The sequence below is a fragment of the Salvelinus namaycush genome, chromosome 25 (assembly GCF_016432855.1).
Source record: "Salvelinus namaycush isolate Seneca chromosome 25, SaNama_1.0, whole genome shotgun sequence".
NCBI lineage: Eukaryota > Metazoa > Chordata > Actinopteri > Salmoniformes > Salmonidae > Salvelinus > Salvelinus namaycush.
In genome coordinates, this window is record NC_052331.1 from 20,993,765 (window position 1) to 21,016,441 (window position 22,677).

Below are 22,677 nucleotides of genomic sequence, written 5' to 3' on the forward strand. Positions count from 1 at the left end.
GCGTGATACCCAAGAAGACTCAAGGCTGTAATCACTGTCAAATATGTTTCAACAAAGTACTGCGTAAAGGGTCTGAATACTTATGTAAATGTAATAATTTTTCCTATTTTGTTGCCTTACAACCTGGAATTAAAAAATATTTTTTGTGGGGTTTTCATCATTTGATTTACACAACATGCCTACCACTTTGGAGATGCAAAATATTCTTATTGTGAAACAAGAAAAAACAACTTGAGCTATTCAACCCCCCAAAGTCAATACTTTGTAGAGTCACCTTTTGCAGCATTTACAGCTGCAAGTCTCTTGGGGTATGTCTCTATAAGCTTGGTACATCTAGCCATTGGGATTTTTGCCCATTCTTCAAGGTAAAACTGCTCCAGCTCCTTCAAGTTGGATTGGTTCCGCTGGTGTACAGCAATCTTTAACCTCTAACGAGCCTCAACCCCGGATCCGGGATCACCCCCCACCCCCCCCACACTGATTAGCATCGCTAGCATAGCGTCACAATTAAATAGTAGCATCTAAATATCATTAAATCACAAGTCCAAGCCACCTAATGAAAGATACAGATCTTGTGAATAAAGCCACCATTTCAGATTTTTAAAATGTTTTACAGGGAAGACACAATATGTAAATCTATTAGCTAACCACGTTAGCAAAGGACACGATTTTTTTACTCCCAACAGCTTTTTCCTGCGTCAGTAGCTATCACTAATTCGACTAGATAAAAATATATATAGCCACTAACCAAGAAACAACTTCATAATATGACAGTCTGATAACATATTTATGGTATAGCATAGTTTTTTTGGGGAAAAATGTGCATTTTTCAGGTATAAATCACAGTTCTACATTGCAGCTGCAATCTGAAATAGTGCTGACCCAGCCAGAACAATTACAGAGACCAACGTCATATAACGAATTACTCATCTTAAAACATTTCAGAAAAATACACAGCGTACAGATATTGAAAGCCCAACATCTGGTGAATCCAAACAATATTTCAGATTTATTAAATGTTTTATAACGAAAACAAAATGTAGCGCTAAATTAGCATAGCTATACAAGGCAGATTCGGCTAGGCGCCCACGGTCAGTTCACATGCACAACAGATATGATATAACATCGTAAATTGGGTCTTACTATGGCTGATCTTTCATCAGAATGTTGATCAAAGTGTCCTTTGTCAAGATGAGTCGTTGGTTCCGTTCAGAAATCTTCCTTTCCCACTCCATTTAGCACAGGTACCGGTCGAGTGGCACAGATCTCTCAAATGTAAATAAATTGTGACAACGGAACACCGCAAAACTCCCAAAAAAATTCAAATAATCTGATTAAACTATATTGAAAAAACATACATTACGATGATATGGTCACATGTATCAAACAAAATTCGACACGGAGATAGTTTTCATCCATAACGCCAGCAAAACAGTACACAATCGCAGCTCCAACTCGTGCGAATCAGCAAACCGGAAGTTGTCGGTCACGCCAAAGAAATAGGTCTTATTTCACGTCAGTACCAGATAAACAAAGAATTTCTCCTCTGACGTCTTCTTGACACCCAGAGGAAGGCGAATGAGGTGTGTTTCGGGTCATAGGGGGCACGACCATATATAGGCAGAGCTTTGAAGCCAGCATAACACATCTTGATTTTATGTTCTTGGTCATGGAAAGTGCTGTGAAATGACTTCTGTATCACTCAGAGACAAAATTGAAACGGTTTTAGAAACTAGAGATTGTTTTCTTTCCAATGGTATTATTTATATGCATGTAGTAAGAGCAATAATTGAATAAGAGGCAGTTTAATCTGTTGAGCAAATTATGCTAATGGGAAAATAGCACCCCCTGTATTCTCAAGAAGTTTTAAGTCATACCACAGATTCTCAATTGGATTGAGGTCTGGGCTTTGACTAGGCCATTCGAAGACATTTAAATGTTCCCCTAAACCACTCGAGTGTTACTTTAGCAGTATGCTTACGGTCATTGTCCTGCTGGAAGGTGAACCTCTGTCCCGGTCTCAAATCTCTGGAAGACAAACAGGTTTCCCTCAAGAATTTCAAAGTATTTAGCACCATCCATCATTCCTTCAATACTGACCAGTTTTCCAGTCCTTGCCGATGGAAAAACATCCCCACAGCATGATGATGCTTCCACCACCATGCTTCACTGTGGGGATGGTGTTCTCGGGGTGATGGGAGGTGTTGGATTTGCGCCAGACATAGCATTTTCCTTGATGGCCATTTTAGTCTCATCTGACCAGAGTACCTTATTCCATATGTTTGGGGAGTCTCCCACATGCCTTTCGGCGAACACCAAACCTGTTTGCTTATTTTTTTCTTTAAGCAATGGCTTTTTTCTGGCCACTTTTCCATAAAGCCCAGCCCTATGGAGTGTACGGCTTAAAGTGGTCCTATGGACAGGTACTCCAATCTCTGCTGTGGAGCTTTGCAGCTCCTTCAGGGTTATCTTTGGTCTCTTTGTTGCCTCTCTGATTAATGCCCTCCTTGCCTGGTCTGAGTTTTGGTGGATGGCCCTTTCTTGGCAGGTTTGTTGTGGTGCCATATTCTTTCCATTTTTTAATAATGGATTTAATGGTGCTGTGTGGGATGTTCAAAGTTTCTGATATTTTTTTATAACCCAACCCTGATCTGTACATCACAACTTTGTCCGTCACCTGTTTGGAGAGCTCCTTGGTCTTCATGGTGCCGCTTGCTTAGTGGTGGAGCTTGCTTAGTGGTGTTGCAGACTCTGGGGCCTTACAAAACAGGTGTATATATACTGAGATCATGTGACACTTAAATAAAGTCCACCTGTGTGCAATCTAACTAATTATGTGACTTCTGAAGGTAATTGGTTGCACCAGATCTTATTTAGGGGCTTCATAGCAAAAGGGGTGAATACATACGCGCGCACCACTTTTCCGTTTTAAATTTGTTTAAATTTTTTACAACATTTTCTTGTCACTTCACCAATTTGGACTATTTTGTGTATGTCCATTACATGAAATCCAAATAAAAATCCATTTAAATTACAGGTTGTAATGCAACAAAATAGGGAAAATGCCAAGGTGGATGAATACTTTTGCCAGGCACTGTTCCTACCTACCTACCTAGGTACATTTGTACAGTCTGGTTGCTGTGCAAAGGTTGAGGGTTATGCCATATTTCTTTCTATTAGGCTAGATATTGTTCTAAATGTAATCTCTGTGTCTATGCACATTTATGCATTTTCAACTAGTCTACCCTAATGGTGTTATGCTGCCACAGTTCAAATGTCGTTCAATCTGTGCAATGGAGTATAACTGTATACCTCTCGATGGATTGGACATTATGCTGGATTTCAAGCAGAAGATGACTCAAGAGGATCTGAATGGCAGTTTGATCATGACAACACTCCTCCCACAGTGTTCCCTGAACTTACTGTATGTTTCTTTTGAATTACAATTTCATCATTACCACCTCTCCCATCATCTGCTGATCACCAGGTCTCTTAGCTACAGATAATTGGATTTATCCAACGATTTTTGGTATCCATTATTGGGAGTTACAGGATAGGTACTGTTTGGTGTAGCACAGAATTTTCAACCAACATAACATGCTGACCAGACCGCTCGTCCGGGTGCGCCATTGCGCGCATGTTGATTTTATCCCCCCACACCAGACGTGATCAAGACACGTGGGTTGAAATATCAAAACAAACTCTGAACTAACTATATTAATTTGGGGACAGGTCAAAAAGCATTACACATTTATGGCAATTTAGCTAGCTAGCTTTCTGTATCAGCAAATGTGTCCTGGGATAATAAAATTGGGTTGTTATTTTACCTGAAATGCACAAGGTCCTCTACACCGACAATTAATCCACAGATAAAAGGGTAAAAGTCTGTTTCTAGTAATATCTCCTTCTTCAGCCTTCTTCTTTGGGCTTTATATGGCAACCAACTTTAAGGTGCATTACCACTACCAACTGGACTGGAGTGTGGGCCTCAGTTAATCTTTCAATCACCCACGTGGCTATATGCTCCTAAAAACCAATGAGGAGATGGGAGAGGTGGGACTTGCAGCGTATCAAGCGTCACAAATAGAACCAAGTTCTATTTTAGCGCCTGGCTACGCAGACGCGCGCAAGCAGTGTGGGTGCAATGATTGAATAACATGTATGTGTACATTTATTTTGCAACGCTTGCGCACGCAATGCAAGCAGTGTGGTCAGTATGTTAGCTTGGCTGCTGTCTTTGTCCTCGATTCATGGAAACAGCAGTCTCTCAAAATGTCCAGTTGCAGAGGGTCAGTTTAGAAAACGCTTGGTTATTAAAATAAATACTTTTTTTGCTCCATGAAGTAATCCAACAATGTGTATGCCGCCATCTTGTCTTTTTCAAGTCTTCTCTCCTTGATCGAGATAGGTATCTGTCATCATGACATGCAATACTTTGGGGATACTCACCTGTCTCGATCAATGAGAGAAGAATTGAAATAGGTAAGACGGCAGCGTACACTGTTGGATTACTTCATGGAGCAATTTTTAAAATGTTTAACAAAGCATTTTCTAAATTCAAACGGACCCCATGCAACTGGACACAAACATTTTGAGACTCCTTTTCCCATGAATCGAGGACGAAGACAGCCTCACCCAGGTAAGGTTGGTTGAACATTTTCTGTGCTACACCAAACAGTACCTTTCCTGTAACTCCCAATAATGGGCACCAACAATATTTGGTGAAGTCACATTATCTTTTGTAATAATTTGAAGCTACAATTCTCTATACTTTCCTTCACCTGATTAACACTGAACTGTACTACGCTGTACTGTATTTTTTGTTTTTTACTTTTACTATATAACATTATTGTTGAATACCCAGCTCTCTTTTTGAGTTATCATTACATATTGTACACTCCCCTGTATTTCAGATTTTGACAAATAAACATTATTTGGAAATATCTGAATGTCTTACATATGTCTGATGCTACAGAGCCCTGTACAGCTTGTATAAATATATTCTGTGAATCCATATAGGCAAACAAATGTAGAGGATTTATCGAAAATATCCATGGTCCTTTATCCAGCTTTGGTACACTGGCAATGGTGTTTGCCATGGTGGGCTGTGAAAGCAGAATGCTTGTCGCAAATAATCTTGGCCTATCTGTGGTGTATAGCCAGCTGGATAAGACAGCCGGAAGTGGTGTAGGCTTCGCAGACCTTAACCACCAACTGTTTGGACCGTTTGCAGAAGATTTGCCTATACTGCACGTCTCCTGGATAGACATGTGTGAGGACCAACGCTGGAGTAGAGAAGCAGGTACGGGGAGTCAAACATTTAATCGGAACAGACAGGGAACAAGACAGGAACAATGTCAGCAAACGGGTATTACAGGGACATATGACAATCAATGTTGAAGCGGGGAACAGAGCGGGGGACCAGACAGATATAGGGGAGGTAATGACAGCGGTGAGTCCAATAATCGCTGATGCACGTGACGGGAGAAGGCAGGTGTGCGTAATGATGGTGGCAGGAGTGTGCAATGCTGGGAGCCTGGAGGCCAAGGGGGGAAGAGCAGGAGCAGGTGTGACAACATGGTTGTGGTGTTACCATTTTACACTTTTTGTGGAAGGGACGTAGGGCAACACGCCTTTGTTGGTAAAGGTGTCAACCGGTTGGGACCTAAGTGTTTAGAGACAGACTAGTGTATTGTTTAGGGACAATGAGGGACATTGGGTGCTGCTTTTGAGAGGAAAGATCAGTCAACAAAGTGAATTGGCTGGGGTGGGGTGCTGCAGAACATATGAAAAGTCTTGGAGGGCAGATTTTACACTGTACGTATTGTTGTGTATGGAAATTAAAGAGAAATGGCACCCTACAATCGTTCTCATAAAGAACAATACATTTACTGTCTCTAAGCACAACCAAAACCCCCTTCCTCATCTCAAAGACCTATCTGTAAACTCCCCCCAGCCCATTGACTTCGACAGATCATTCTTGTCAATAGCAGCAGGGGATTTTTGGAAACGTGTCTTTGTATTGTGTTTTTAGAATCAGCAGAGAGAAGAATGAGGTGGTTGTGTCATTACTGTTGTAGTCTTGATTATATACCTTTCAGTGTCCCTTGCTTGTTTTTTTGTCCCACAATCTTATTTTGCTCCATGACCTCAATGACCGCAATGACTGAAATGCCGCCGCTTTGGGGTATTTTTCAGCAGGGCATGTGGAAGGACTCCGGATATCTTGATTTTTACAAAGAGAAAAGGCAAAAAGAAAAAAGGGGTAGACTAAATTGATTATATGGTCTTGAAGGTGCTCTGTGTTTCCTCGGGCTATATCTAACCACCTGTAACTACAGCTAACCTGTAACACAAACACTACGCAATTCATGTTTATGCAATGCTTACTGTAAATTGAGCTATCTTAGCTGTCAGCTTGTACATATTTTTTGACAACTTACCTTCACCTTGTGCAGAGCTACAGTAAAGGTTGGAAAAACATTATGTACCATTACAGTATGTATTGATCTCTATTAGACTGGCTAGTTAACACACCTAACATGGACATTTCAATAGTGTCAGCTTGCTGTTTGCTAGTTAGCTTCACTAAATTGGCAGCAAGATTGCTAGCCAGCTGAGAACCAACTAACGAGCCAAAGGCAATTTATATACGTTCATCATTACTACCAACACATCAAGAGTGAGTTAGCTATATCGACAATTCTATGTATTTTTTATTTATATCGATTTTTCTTTTTACCCTATTTTCTCCCCAATTGGTAGTTACAGTCTTGCCCCATTGTTGCAACTCCCGTACGGATTCGGGAGAGGCGAAGGTCAAGAGCCAAGCGTCCTCTGAAACACGACCCTGCCAAGCCGCACTGCTTCTTGACACACTGCTTGCTTAATCCAGAAGCCAGCCGCCCAAATGTATCAGAGGAAACAAGTACAACTGGCGACCGTGTCAGCATGCATGTGTCTGGCACGCCACATGAGTCGCTAGAGCGGAATGGGACAAGGACATCCCGGCCGGCCAAACCTTCCCCTAAACCAGACGATACTGGGCCAATTGTGCATCGCCTCATGGGTTGCGGCCGGCTGCGACACAGCCCAGGACCAAGCACTGCAGTGCCTTAGACTGCTGCACCACTCGGGAGGCCCAGACAATTCCATTTTTAGTAACAGAGTTTTTTCCAGACAAGGGTGGAATAGATGGCTACCAGATTGAGTTACTCTTATTTGCTAATATTAGCTAGCTTACGTTAGCTAACGTTAGTCAAAGATAGAACGAACAGACAAATAAGTTTACTCTGCTGAAGGTAGCTACCAGTCTAGCAGTGACTACCAAGGCATATGTGAAATTGATTGACAGTGTGTATCCAAAATATAGCTAGCTATATGATTTAGCTGATGGCTTTCAAAGTTCAATACAGAACTGTAATGTTAGCTAGCGTAGCTAATTTACCTAGTCCAGCTAACGTTACGTTACCTCTAATCGAGAATCTTCCCTTTTGTTGTGAAGGGGAGATAATTATGGTATCGCATCACTTCTCAGTTGTTGTCTAAATGAATTCCCCATCCATTCAGCCTGAAAATCCCTTTGATAACCTTTGGTCACTGTAAGCATCATTCTTGATAGCCGCAAACCACTGGCAGCATCGGGGTAAATCTCTGGTAAATCTCATTTTCGCACTTGTTTGTAATTTGCACAGCCAGACAGACCACCACACAGGCATGATGACAAACATTAGTACTACATTACCTGTAAATAAGAGTGAGTTATTACAAAATATACAATTTACAATCATACTTATCTTAATCAGATATAGTAAACTTTGTACATACAACTCTGGGATGGCCACAATTGATCTTGAAGAGCTACAGGGTTATGCAGGCATTCTTGTTCAAGCCCAGTTCTACCACACCTGATTCTACTATTCAAGGTCTCGATGAACAGCTGAGGTCTTGATGAACAGCTGAGTAGTGGAATCAGATGTGGTAGCACTAGGCTTGAACAAAAAAGCCTGCATAACCCTGTGGCTCATCAATAGCACTTTTGGTAACTCCTGATATAAACACTGTGACAAATGACAAACTGCTGAGAAACAAAGTCATTAGACAAGTACAAAACACTTTTAGGTAGGAGGCCGGACGACGACGAGAGGCGGGGAGTGTGTTGTGTACCTCCAATCAAGTTGATTTGTGAATATTCTTTGACATCGGTGTCATATTGGCTTAGATATGATGGTAGCGTTGAGCTTCAACCAATTAATTATTAATGAGTCCTGATGGGAATAGGGCCCATTCAAACTTTAGAAAGGCACAAGCAATCAACCCGGTGTTGATTGGGATTAAAATCATCACACTGAATTGGTTCAATTGTTTGAGGAGAAACAATAGAAGATTGTCAAGATGGAGAGAAATGTCTCCAAACCTAATTGACATCAATGGGGTATAAGGATTTAGAAGCTTGAAGATGAAAGTTCAACTGCAAGTCTAAGGAGAATATAAAGATTTATACTGTATAAACACATTTTGCCAAAAGACCAGACAGAGTGGCATGAAGTAGTTTTTTGTGTTACTTAATGAAAACTGTGATTTTAGGTTGCTTCACAACTGTAATGGGAAGATCATGTACTTAACTGAGATTTCACGCTGCTGCATAAATAAATATATACAATATTGTGAACAAAGCTACCTAGAATAACCATTGTAAACATTTTCAGCCAGGGCGACATTTAGTTCTATTTGCATCAATGAATTAAACATTTTACTGTCCAAGAGAATATTATAGGTTGATGAAATTGCCCGTGCTTGCCTTCTACATTATCAAAACACTGCTTTACAAGACATCAGAAAGTGTAAGAGATAAAAACATGTATTTTTTTACATTCTGGACCATAAGACAACTGAAGCTTTTGTCCTCCTTTGAGTGGTAATTTATTGGTCAATCATATTTTTGTAATTTCACAGAGAAAATACAGAACAATATTGTGCAAGGGAAAGCTTGGATTTAGTCCTTTGAAGATAACGACCTCTGGGTATGAATAGGTTCCATTATTTTATCATGATTTCTCGTAAACGAATGTGTTTCCTTCAAGGGCCCAATTTACAGTAGTCAGTGGCATCTCTCTCTGTCTCTGTTGGGGTCTCTTTCTGAGTCTCTGTGTGTGTCTCTCTCTGTCTGCCTTCCTATTCAGCTCATATTCAGTGTCCAGATGGTGGCCCAGGAAACAGAATCAGAGGTTAATAGTGGCCGAGACTTATCTGATAGGCTGTGGATCCGAAGGTAACCGCCAGGTTCTGCCTCAGTCCCGCTACCCTGGAACCCTATTACCCAGAGCTAAAGATCCATACGCTCATGTGTTCATTTACCTCTACTTTACGCACACATTTTTGTGGTCACTCTCCCTTCACATTTCTCACTGTCAATCATGAATGATAATGATAAGTTTTACCAGTGAAATGTCATATGACCTCAATCAGTTTCATGTGAATATGCATTTAGATCGTCTTGAGGTATGTACAGTGTTGTTTGGAAGAACGGTGTTGTTTTGAGTTATGTACAGTGTTGTTTGGAAGAACGGTGTTGTTTTGAGTTATGTACAGTGTTGTTTGGAAGAACGGTGTTGTTTTGAGTTATTGTCACGTTCCTGACCTGTTTTCTGTTGTTTTGTATGTGTTTAGTTGGTCAGGGCGTGAGTTGGGGTGGGTAGTCTATGTTATGTGTTTTCTATGTTGGGTTAATGTGTTGCCTGGTATGGTTCTCAATTAGAGGCAGGTGTTTGACGTTTCCGCTGATTGAGAACCATATTAAGGTAGGTTGTTCTCACTGTTTGTTTGTGGGTGATTGTTCCTGTGTCTGTGTATTCCACACGGGACTGTTTCGTTTGTTCGTTCGTTTTAGGTAGTCTGTTCCTGTTCGTGCGTTCTTCGTCTATATGTAAGTTCGTTTGTTTCAAGTCTGTTGACTTCGTTTATTGTTTTGTAGTTTGTTCTAGTGTTCATTAGTGTTTCGTCTTTCATTTAATAAATTAATTTATGTATTCATCACCCGCTGCGCCTTGGTCCGTTCATTCACCACAAGATGAACGTTACAGTTATGTACAGTGTTGTTTGGAAGAACGGTGTTGTTTTGAGTTATGTACAGTGTTGTTTGGAAGAACGGTGTTGTTTTGAGTTATGTACAGTGTTGTTTGGAAGAACGGTGTTGTTTTGAGTTATGTACAGTGTTGTTTGGAAGAACGGTGTTGTTTTGAGTTATGTACAGTGTTGTTTGGAAGAACGGTGTTGTTTTGAGTTATGTACAGTGTTGTTTGGAAGAACGGTGTTGTTTTGAGTTATGTACAGTGTTGTTTGGAAGAACGGTGTTGTTTTGAGTTATGTACAGTGTTGTTTGGAAGAACGGTGTTGTTTTGAGTTATGTACAGTGTTGTTTGGAAGAACGGTGTTGTTTTGAATTATGTACAGTGAGTAAATTTTATAGCAGCTGTTGTTAACAAACTGTAGCATACTTGTGTTTTGTTTCAATCAAAGCACATATTTTGCCTTTTGACTTTGTCTTACAGTAATGTTATACTATGTTATTACATTTGGTTCTGTTATGTAGAATAGTATCATTATGTGATCTTGCAGACATTGATACAGCTTTGAACTAACTTTATTTTAAAAGAGCACCATTCTCCATTCATCACAAAATTTCACCCGAATAGCCTGTTCTCTGGGCAGCCGAATGAGTAAAGCAGAGACTGTGCGTAAAGTATAGGCTTCGAACCTTTAGCTATTGGGAAGAGAGTGCCGGAGAATTCGGACCCTCAGCCTCTCCTTGTGTGAAAAGGAAAAGCAGCCGGTAGGAAAGACCATGGTGTTGTGGCTCTTCCTGTATCCATCACCCTCAGCTTCAAATTCACACAATCACTCCTCATCTGTTTACTGTGATTGCCAATGTGTTGGTGGGTGTCCTGCTGATGCAAAATACCATTCGACGATGGTGTGTGAGGTGAGCTCCTTACCGCCACACAAAAATGAACCATTTTGAGACCAACATAGTGCTATATGCAATCTATTACAGTCTATTGAAGGTAGATATGATTGAGAATAATGAATCATGTTGTGTCTAGTTTGAGATATTAAACAGCAATATTATATATACACTACCGTTCAAAAGTGTGGGGTCACTTAGAAATGTCCTTGTTTTTTAAATAAAAGTACATTTTTGTCCATTAAAATAACATAAAATTGATCAGAAATACAGTGTAGACATTGTTAATGTTGTAAATGACTATTGTAGCTGGAAACGGCAGATTTTTTAATGGAATTTCTACTAAGGTGTACAGAGGCCCATTATCAGCAACCATCACTCCTGTGTTCCAATGGCAAGTTGTGTTAGCTAATCCAAGTGTATCATTTTAAAAGGCTAATTGATCATTAGAAAACCCTTTTGCAATTATGTTAGCACAGCTGAAAACTGTTGTGCATTAAAGAAGCAATAAAACTGGCCTTCTGTAGACTAGTTGAGTATCTGGAGCATCAGTATTTGTGGGTTTGATTACAGGCTCAAAATGTCCAGAAACAATGAACTTTCTTCTGAAACTCGTCAGTCTATTCTTGTTCTGAGAAATGAAGGCTATTCCATACGAGAAATTGCCAAGAAACTGAAGATCTCGTACAACGCTGTGTACTACTCACTTCACAGAACAGCGCAAACTGGCTCTAACCAGAATAGAAAGAGGAGTGGGGCCCCGGTGCACAACTGAGCAAGAGGACGAGTACATTAGAGTGTCTAGTTTGAGAAACAGACGCTTCACAAGTCCTCAACTGGCAGCTTCAATAAATAGTACCCGCAAAACACCAGTCTCAACGTCAACAGTGAAGAGGTGACTCTGGGATGCTGGCCTTCAAGGCAGAGTTCCTCTGTCAAGTGTCTGTGTTGTTTTGCCCATCTTAATCTTTTATTTTTATTGGCCATTCTGAGATATGGCTTTTTTTTGCAACTCTGCCTAAAAGGCCAGCATCCCGGAGTCGCCTCTTCAATAATTTGCTTTGATCATTTGACTTGAGAACTACAACAAAAACAGTAGCTAAATGGAATTTAAGTTATATTCTGATTAAAATCATTGTGGGAAATGAATATTGATTCTAGGGGCGTTCAGCCACGGCATTCTAAACATTCTCGACCAAATGAAGCATTCAATAAAAAGAACACCCTACAGTAGCTACAACGTGTGTACATAATCCTGAAATCAGTTTTTTTGTTCCACCCACTGGCCAAAACTGGGTCTCTGTTTAACCCCCCTAGAGTCAAAATCAATCAGTTTAAACTACATATCAGTTTTTTTTGCATTGGTTGAGTCTCAATCCATCGCTGGCGCCGTAGGGGATGGCTGCTGTTTTATGGACTCATGACCAACCGTGCTATTTTGTTTGTTTTCTCGCATTGTTTGTAACTTATTTTGTACATAATGTTGCTGCTACCATCTCTAATGACTGAAAAGACCTTATGGAGACGAGTGGCTAATCTGACTTTGCCACCGGTACTTTTGGCCAACATACAATCGCTGGATAATAAAGTGGATGAACTACAAGCACGTATATCCTACCAACAGGACATAAAACATTTGAATATCTTATGTTTCACCGAGTCGTGGCTGAACAACATACAGCTGGCTGGTTATATACGGTATCTGCAGGATAGAATAGCAGTCTCTGGTAAGACAAGGGGTGTCGGTCTATGTATATTTGTAAACAACAGCCGGTGCACGATATCTAAGAAAGTCTCTAGGTTTTGCTTGCCTAAGGTAGAGTATCTCATGATAAGCTGTAGACCACACTACTGTATCTACCAAGAGAGTTTTCATCTATATTCTTCGTAGCTGTCTATTTACCACCACAAACTGATGCTGGCACTAAGACCACACTCAATGAGCTGTAGATGGCCATAAGCAAACAGGAGAATGCTCATCCAGAGGCGGCGCTCCTAGTGGCCTGGAACTTTAATGCAGGGAAATTTAAATCCATTTTAGCTCATTTCCTCCAGCATTTTAAATGTGCAACTTTCAAGAAAACAACTCTAGACCACCTTTACTCCACACACTGGAGACGCGTTCAAAGCTCTTCCTCACCCTCCATTTGGCAAATCTGATCATAATTCTATCCTCCTGATTCCTGCTTACAAGCAAAAACTAAAGCAGGAAGCACCAGTGACTCAGCCAATAAAAAAGTGGTCAGATGAAGCAGATGCTAAGCTACAGAACTGTTTTGCTAGCACAGACTGGAATATGTTCCGGGATTCTTCCGATGGCATTGAGGAGTGCACCACATCAGTCACTGGCTTCATCAATAAGTGCATTGATGACGTCGTCCCCACGGCGACTGTACTTACATATCCCAACCAGAAGCAAGGGACTTAAAATATGTCCTCGATTTAGGACAGACACTTCAAAACCTTGTTTTTTTGTGATTTATTCTTTGACTGTCCTTTTTTGCCATTTATGAATGTTATTCAATGTGTTTCTATGGCTTTAGTAGTAAACACCAAAATCAATATTTTGTCAAAAAATCATTTTTATATTATTTTTATACCTAATGGGGTCCTAAAATTCAAAATCTAATAGATAAATGATCCATAGTGTGACCATCTTAAAACAATTCCACATGTCAGCTTAGCACCCCTCCTTCCCCAATGTCTTAGACTCTAAAGAATTAAGGTTGTTGGTATTCCAGCAGGACAACAACCCCAAACCCACATCAAACGCACCTTGGCGTGGTTCAAGAAGAAGCGCTGGACTGTTCTGCAGAGGCCAGTGACGAGTTAGGATCTGAATCACATTCATAACTTATGGCGAGAGCTGAAAACAGCAGTTGGTGGAGGGCCCACCTAAACATTGTAGAATTAGAGCAATTTTCTGCTGAAAAATGGTCCAAATTGCCAGTAGAAAGGTGCAGTAAGCTCATTGATAGCTACAAGAAGCATTTGTCTGGAATTGTCTTGGCCAAAGGATGTGCAACCAAGTACTTGCTCCGGGGTGCCAATAATTTTGTCCTTGCCATTTGTTTTATTTTATAAATTGAAATTGTATAATTAAATTGGTTGCACAAATTTGTTCTGCAAGGTTGAAAATCCAATAAGGTTTGGAGACCAAACGTTTTTCCCAATTTTAACTTATTTGAAAAGAAATAAGGAATTCTTTGAGAAGTGCAAAGTTGCCAATATATTTGGCCACAACTGTTTGAACTTTAACAGATATACTGTATATACAGTCAGGTCCAAAATGATTGTCACCCTTGATAATGATGAGAAAAAAAGACAGCTATATTCTATCCTAAAAAAACTGGGAAAATTATATTTTATACTTAAACTACCCTCTTCAATTCAAACCAAACCAACTGAGATGGCCATTGCAAAATGTAGATTTTTTGGTCAAATAGCCATTTCTTTTCAAGTGTACTTGGGGTTATTGTCTTGATGGATGTTGCAAAATGTTGGTTTTGTGGGTCAATTAACCATTTCTTTTAAAGTGTGTTTGGTGTTGTTGTCTTGCTGGATTCAATTCAAACCACATGTTTTCAAATGGGGACCAAGTCTGGAGACTGAGATGGCCATTGCAAAATGTTGGTTTTTGAGTATCATTTTACTGTTACTTGGTCAAGTTCATGATGCCGTTGACCTTAACAACGGCCCCAGCACCAGTGGATATAGCCCCATAAATATCCCCATAGCATCAAAGATCCACCACCATATTTTACAGTAGGTATGAGGTACTTTTCTTGATATGCACCTGTCGAAAAACTGATGATATGCAGAAAATAACCTCAAACCTTCTGTTCTGGGGCCTTTGTTAAAGTCAATGACATCATGAACTTAACCAAGTACCAGGACATTTTAGCCAAAAACCTGGTTGCCTCTGCCAGGAGGCTGAAACTTGTCCGCAGGGGATCTTCCAGCAAGACAATAAATGCCAATCACACATCAAAATCCACAAAGAAATAGTTAATTAATTGACCACAAAATCAACATTTTGCAATGGCCATCTCAGTCTCCGGACTTGAACCCCATTAAAAACCTGTGGTAGTCCACAAGCGCAGACGAAGGATATCAAGGATCTGGAAAAATTCTGTATGGAGGAATAGTCTAATGTGATCTCCACTTTATTTATTTATTATTTAACCTTTATTTAACTAGGCAAGTCAGTTAAGAACAACTTATTATTTACAATGACAGATTCCAATCTCATAAAACATTTTATAAAAAGGCTGTGTCGTTATCCTAGCAATGGGAGGGTGCTGAAGTATTAGAAACAGGGATTCCAATAATTTTGACCCGACTTTTAGAGATTTTTTTATTACTTGTTAAATAAAATCTTTCTCTTCAAAATAGTATTTGTATAAATAATATGATGTTCCCATCTCAGTATCTGTTATTGTATAGAGTCTTTTTTGCCGATAATTTTGGACCTGACTGTGTGTATTTTGCTGTTTATTATCTCAAACTGTTATCTCAATCTGGTTGTGCATTGTCCCTTTTCAAATAAACGTAACAAATAAATGACCATAGGATGGGATGGCACAAAACATGAAGCCACAGAGCCACCTTTACTTCACCCTGGCTAACCATGCTCCAGTCGTGATCATACAGCATACTGTATGCAAGTCCATCCATTAGACTCAGATTGTGCATGTTTTATGTCGTCTTGGTGGAGAACTCTACAATTTAGGAGACTTGTATGGAGACAGCTCTATCACCCTCACATTGTAACATTCCATCTGGAGATCCATTGGTATTTACAGTTCCCATGATGAAAGATGGGAGAGAGGGAAGTCAGTGAAAAGAACATTCCCTGTCCTCCGACTAAGACCCAAACTACTGTTGCATTATAGATGTCCTACTTTACATGTGCAGGGGTCCACCAACACACCACCCCCCCAGGGACAAAAACAACCCATTCTTTCAACCCACATTGTCTCACCCACCATTGGGGAGATGAGGCGCCACTTAAAGTGGTATTGTCTGGGTTTTAACAAAGATATTCATCACTTTTACTCACATCTGCTGACATATGAGCATTGATGTGTTACAGATACATTGGTTCTGTTGAATTATGCATTGCATGGTGTTGTGCATCAGATTACTGTTACTCTATCCGGATTTGACTAGTCAATACGTTTATGACGTCATCAAGGATGTTATGTTTATCTGTTCATTTATTCATTCATTTATTTATTTATATCCCAACACTAAATACTGATACTGTATGTTAAAACTACTGTACAAGCCTATCCTGATATAACACAGTCTGTGAACTACTCACCACAGTAATAACGTGGCCAAACAGGGTCGGTCAGCCAAGAGCCAACACACAATTCATGTCTGTAGATAATCCTCTGTGGAGTTTCAAAGTGAACCTACCGTCAAATAAATTGCGGTAGCAGACTGGCTTCCAAACTCGGCCTGGCCCACTCTGCCCCCCGTCTTACCCTTCTCCCCCAGCCCCCTTCCCTCCAGGCCTGGTAAGTGGTCTCTCCCTCTTGAGATTCTCCTGTCCCTGCTGCCTGCCTGCCGTCGCCCCTGGCACTCCCTTTCTGTAGCTCTCACCAAATGGCTATCAGATTTAAGATCAGCCATTTAAAAAGTCAACAGCTGTGCACTTAGGATGGATTGCAGACACACTTCTGCTCACATATGTAATGCAATAACAAATACCCAATGCATTTGGGAGAAATCACCATTTGGTGCTACAGTGCTGGTATAGTTAGAAATGATTGTGTTTGTTTCCCCATCATCCTAAATTGTTTAGCACTTAACTAATAGAATACATTGAGAACATGCCAGTGGTATTGTTCTAAATGTCAGAAATTACAATCTTTACATTTTAAATGTACGCCCAAACTGTGCTTTTTATTATTTTAGGAAAACATTTTTTTACATTAAAAAAGGATTTCTCAAAACAAAAGTAACAATTTGACAGCTTAATGAAACAGAATCTGCACAGCCAAAGTATTATGATAATTGTATTGTCAGTTTCTGCTGAGTGAGAGTCTCTAACCATTCTGCACTCAGTTTCATTTCAAATTTGTACAATTCCCCCAAGTGAATTTCGCTTCAAGGTCAAGGTCTAATTAAGAAACTGTTTAAATATATTACCAAGATAAAAAATGGATTACATTAACATAAATGGTCTTGCATGTGGCTTGGTAATGGATATTATCCATATGGAGCCATTCCCCCTGTGGGGTAGTGTAGTGCTCAATGCACACCCCAAAATCATATCTACAGCCAAAGGTTAACATTCCCCTGGAGTATGACAAAGAACTGTTTAAGTGTTTCATATCCGAATCCTGTACCATGAACCATTGCAGTCAATATTGGGTTAATAATTGTACCACAGAGTATAAATACACTACCGTTCAAAAGTTTGGGGTCACTTAGAATTGTCCTTGTTTTTGAAAGAAAAGCAAAAATGTTTAGTTGAGTATCTGGAGCATCAGCCTCTTCACTGTTGACGTTGAGACTGGTGTTTTGCAGGTACTATTTAATGAAGCTGCCAGTTGAGGACTTGTGAGGTGTCTGTTTCTCAAACTAGACACTAATGTACTTGTCCTCTTGCTCAGTTGTGCACCGGGGCCTCCCACGCTTTCTACTCTGGTGAGAGGCAGTTTGCGCTGTTCTGTGAAGGGAGTAGTACACAGAGTTGTACGAGATCTTCAATTTCTCGCATGGAATAGCCTTCATTTCTCAGAACAAGAATAGATTGACGAGTTTCAGAAGAAAGTTCATTGTTTCTGCAGCCATTTTGAGCCTGTAATCGAACCCACAAATGCTGATGCTCCTGAAACTCAACTAGTCTAAAGAAGGCCAGTTTTATTGCTTTAAATCAGTACAACAGTTTTCAGCTGTGCTAACATAATTGCAAAAGGGTTTTCTAATGATCAATTAGCCTTTTAAAATTATAAACTTGGATTAGCTAACACAACGTGCCATTGGAACACAGGAGTGATGGTTGCTGATAATGGGCCTCTGTGCGTCTATGTAGATATTCCATTTAAAATCAGCCATTTCCAGCTACAATAGTCATTTACAACATTAACAATGTCTACGCTGTATTTCTGATCAATTTCATGTTATTTTAAATGGACAATTTTTTTTGCTTTTCTTTCAAAAACAAGGACATTTCTAAGTGACCCTAAACTTTTGAACGGTAGTGTAGTTGTAAAGCTGCTTAATATCCTAGTCATTGATTCCCCTAGTTATGTAGCAGTTACATAAGTATGATCAAGACCATGATGGAATAATTGTCTGACATGAATGTGGCCTGAAGGAGCCTCAGCTGTGTGCCCTTAATCTTCTGTGGTGACCGAGGATACTAGACCGAGGAAAACCCAACTCATACACAATATTTTCTTGCTGTGTTGAGTGTCGATCCTACTCTTTTGGCCCCTGACAGTCTTTTCTGACTGTGTTGTGTGTCAGCCCCATTCCTGTGGCCCGTGACACTCTGTGCACTGTGCTTTCACAAGTGTGGTGGAAGGGAACAGAGCCGACATTGGTGGGTAGCAGGCGATTAACTGTGACGGCTAGTGTCACATCAAACACGGATCAAGTGAACCCTTTGTGCATGTTGTGCCTTGTGCTATTAACAAGTCCTGCTTGTTTTACGTGGGGAGTCAAGACAGTATCACACTTGTGATATACAAGTAAATCCAAAACAAGGCTTAAAAGACTACCATGCAGGGGCTTTGAGAATACTCGCTGTGTCAATTTTCTTTCTGCCTTTGCTCTTATGTAGTGAACATGCTGTTCGATCAAAAGGACAACTCCAGTGAGCCACCAGGTATTGAGGGAACAAGTTGCTGATCTCCATTGGCTTGTTGTGATCGTAGTAACAGCAGATAGAGGGTGGCAGCAATATTCTTCAAAAGAGTGGGAAGTGCAGTGCGTTTTTTAAATAAATTTGTATACATTGTTGAATATGTTGAATATATTTATCATGCCAAGGTTTACACATGGAATATAATGTGTTACCTTAGAAAGAAAATGTGGACAGAATATGGTATTGATATGCCGTTGAATGCTGTTGAAGATCTTATCTAACAGGCTTTTTCTGAAAAGCTCACACGCTTAATTGGCACAGATTTTTCTAGCTTGAGTCTTTGCCTACAGCTATGTGTGTCACGAACGTCGTCACGGAAATGACAGGACCAAGGTGCAGCGTGGTGAGCGTAAATTTCTTTTTATTATGAATGTCGCCAACAAAAACAAGAAACAACCAAAAACAAACGTGCAGCTGACTAGGGCTATACAGGCCACTAACACAGGCAACTACCCACAACTAAGGTGGAAAAACAGGCTGCCTAAGTATGATTCCCAATCAAAGACAACGATAGACAGCTGTCCCTGATTGAGAACCATACCCGGCCAAAACATAGAAACGGAAAACATAGAAATAAAGAAACTAGAATGTCCACCCTAGTCACACCCTGGCCTAACCAAAATAGAGAATAAAAGCCTCTCTATGGCCAGGGCGTGACAATGTGCCTGTTCAAACTGATGCGTGTTGGAACATGTTATTTTCTCATGCCAGCCCTGCCCAACCATATGAAGGGGAAAGGAATAGGACAGCAGAAGAAAAACTCATCCAATCGGTAAAATTGTGAAGTGATGAAACAATTTCTAGAATGTTCTTTTGAAAGTCAAATTTCTGGGAATGTGTAACATTTAATTGATTTTATCTGCAGGCCATAGTTGCAGTTCTATTCCATGGTTAGAAGTTTGAAGCCTGACAGCTGTTAAAGCCTCCAGTCCACCCTCTAATGAACCCTCTAGTTTCCATAGCCAAGTCAACTCCCCATCATCCATCCTACCCCAAAGCCAGTTTGTGAGGGAAAGCACAACCCCAACACACCTTATGCCCAAGGATCAAAGGATCACCCTACTACATATAATTCTCATGCAAAACAAAATAAACCGTAACTTAAAAAGTGAGACGTTTCTAACTTGAAAAAAAAAAAACCATCCAAAACTACTGTGAACAGAGGAAAGAATTTGCTGTGGAAGCGCCTCTTGAATAATTTCCAACCAGAACCTTATAATTCCCTTTTGCACCGTAATCTCCCTATCCCATATTAAGTGATATTCAGAATTAACCAGTGGCTATTAATACTTTCTATTTTAAAAAATGTGCATGTTATAGCTGTCGTCCGGGTGTGTACGGGATGGGTAACATGACATTCGGGGCTTAGCCTGCCCGAAACCTCCAAACATCATCCAGGCAGTTGAATGCCACTCTCTCTAAATGAGTACGGTTTGCTATTCTCAGTAGCATGGCACTCCATTACACGGCACAGAGCTGCTCCTCCATTTGCAGTTTCAGAATCTGCCAGTTCCTCTGAGTACTGCTTGGCACTTATTCAACCAGGCCTCCTGAGCTTTTGACAGCCATTCAACTCTGCAGCCATTAAAGTTAGCACAGGCTTTTCATTAGAGGAGTTGCCTCTTCCAAGACTACCAAGATGGTGGGTCTGTTAGCAGTTCATATAATATCTCTGTCAGCAGATAATAGTCACTATGGACACTCCACTCATTCAACTCAAACTCTGAAGTCCTGCAAGTGACTGACTTATTCCATTCATGCCTCCAGTGATTGTTCAATACATGCAAGGAGAGCGTATTACATCTTCAGATCTTGTGCCAGCAATAGCTGCCATCAATTTAGGGTTTTTCTTATCCTTGAATGTCTGCTTCATAAGAGTTCAGCAGTTTCCTAATCCCATGACAAGACAGGCAACTAGGATCATGGCCTGCAGTCCTGCCCAGTTGACACACTTTAATTGAGCTATTATAGACCAATAAACAAACAAATCCAGAATATAAAAAACAAGCCCAGCTGTGTCTTCGGCCTTGGTCCATCTCCTCAGCACCAGGATTGCCCTCCCCCTGAGGGTAGCAGCAGGGAGGTGGGGGGCTGCCGTGGCAGACTGTGATGTGGTGGTGCCATGTCTTCCCTGACTGGCACGCTGCTCTGTGTTCCTCTGTGTGGCCAGCACTAACTCAAGGTTGAGGGGGGCCAAGCTTGATGCTAAAGAGCCTTTATAGTTGACAGGGCCTCCGACCGAAAGGGCTGGCTGACAGCCATTTTCTGGGTGGTGTGGATCTCCATAGAGCCGAGGTGGCAGCTTGGAGAGAAAAGTGCATCCTGTGTGTGGCCCTTAAGTACGATATCACGGCAGACTTCAGAGTAAAGATACACAGTGCTCTATCTATTGCATGCCGCCACAGTCTCAGACCACCACTGAGTCACAGATATCTCAGTTGGAAGTGAATTGGTTCATTAAACGCCTTGTGAAAGGGAATACAGTTATAAATGCCGGTCATTCAGAGAATTAGATTATAGTTCATTTGAATGGCTTTTCATTATTGAAGGTTTCTTTTGGTTCTAGCCATGTGTTACATGTGGATAATTACCATGGTTTCATTTGAAAATCAGTTGGGTTGTTTGGATTAATTTCAGATGGTCGTGAGTGGAATGTGAAATGCAAATCCATGTAAAAATCTTCCCACAAGTTTTATGTAATTGGTTGTTTTCTATTCAATTATATCATACAAGCATTGATGTGGCAGAAATACAATTGACTTGTTAATGTGTTTATCTAGTGGCCATAATGTAATAACATTCCTCCAACCCCCTCTCGGTGGAATTGATCATCACAGAAACCTCTGTGTCCTCATGACAGGAAATGTGTAGAAAATGTTGCCCCTGTTTTTTTCTTTCCGTGTGTGTTATTCTGTCCAGAGGAGGAAACAGTAGGCAGCGTTGTCCTGAGAGTTGCCTTTGTCTTGTGGAGGTTACGGCGGCTTTGAAGACCTTGTCTGGTGGGGACCTTTCTTTTGACATGCGCTAACCCCAGACATAGCCAATGACAGATGGGCTTCAAATGGCCTTTGAAGAAGACCCTTGAGTGCTGATCAGGCACTTACTGTGGTTTCCTCTCAGGCTATCTCACAGCTCTCGGGCCTCTCAGACCTCCACCATTCAGCTGGGAGTAGTATATTACTCTATCCATGTCAAGTTTAGCTATGTGTCCATTTTATTGGTGTGTCTTCTGTCCACGCATGAATTGGCGAGTGGGAACATCCATTTCTTTATCTGTTGGTCTTTTGTCAAGAGGAGGGAAACATTCATTGAAGTGCACACTTCTCCTTTCCCCATATGTTTTCCTTGCAGACAAGACAATGGAAAGCCTCTGCTATGAAATCACGGTCAGGAAACCTTATCAACCAATGGGAGGGAGCCAAGGAAGATTATTCCAGTTGGTGGCAGTATCACGGCTCTTACCACTTGAATTCCTCTATCAAATTGAACAGACAATGTTTGATCACGCAGTGAACTTATCACAGAGCTGTGTGTAACTAGGCAACAGGGTGGTGGTGACAAAGGGTCCCTGTTTAAAGGGTTAACAGCGGCCTGCTGTGGGAGGGTCATATGAGTGGGCAGGCTGGCCATGTGGAACTGGGAAGGGTTATGACTGGCGACTGCTGAACCACACTGCCTTAAGTGATCAAAGCAGACATGGCGGGAGGGGTGGGAGGGCACAGGAGGTCTGGAGGAAGGCGGCTACAAGAGGGCATGGGACCAGGGGGAGGGAGTGGAGACCAGGGGGAGGTGAGGTTCTGAAGCCAGACATTCCTTGTCTTGAGTCACT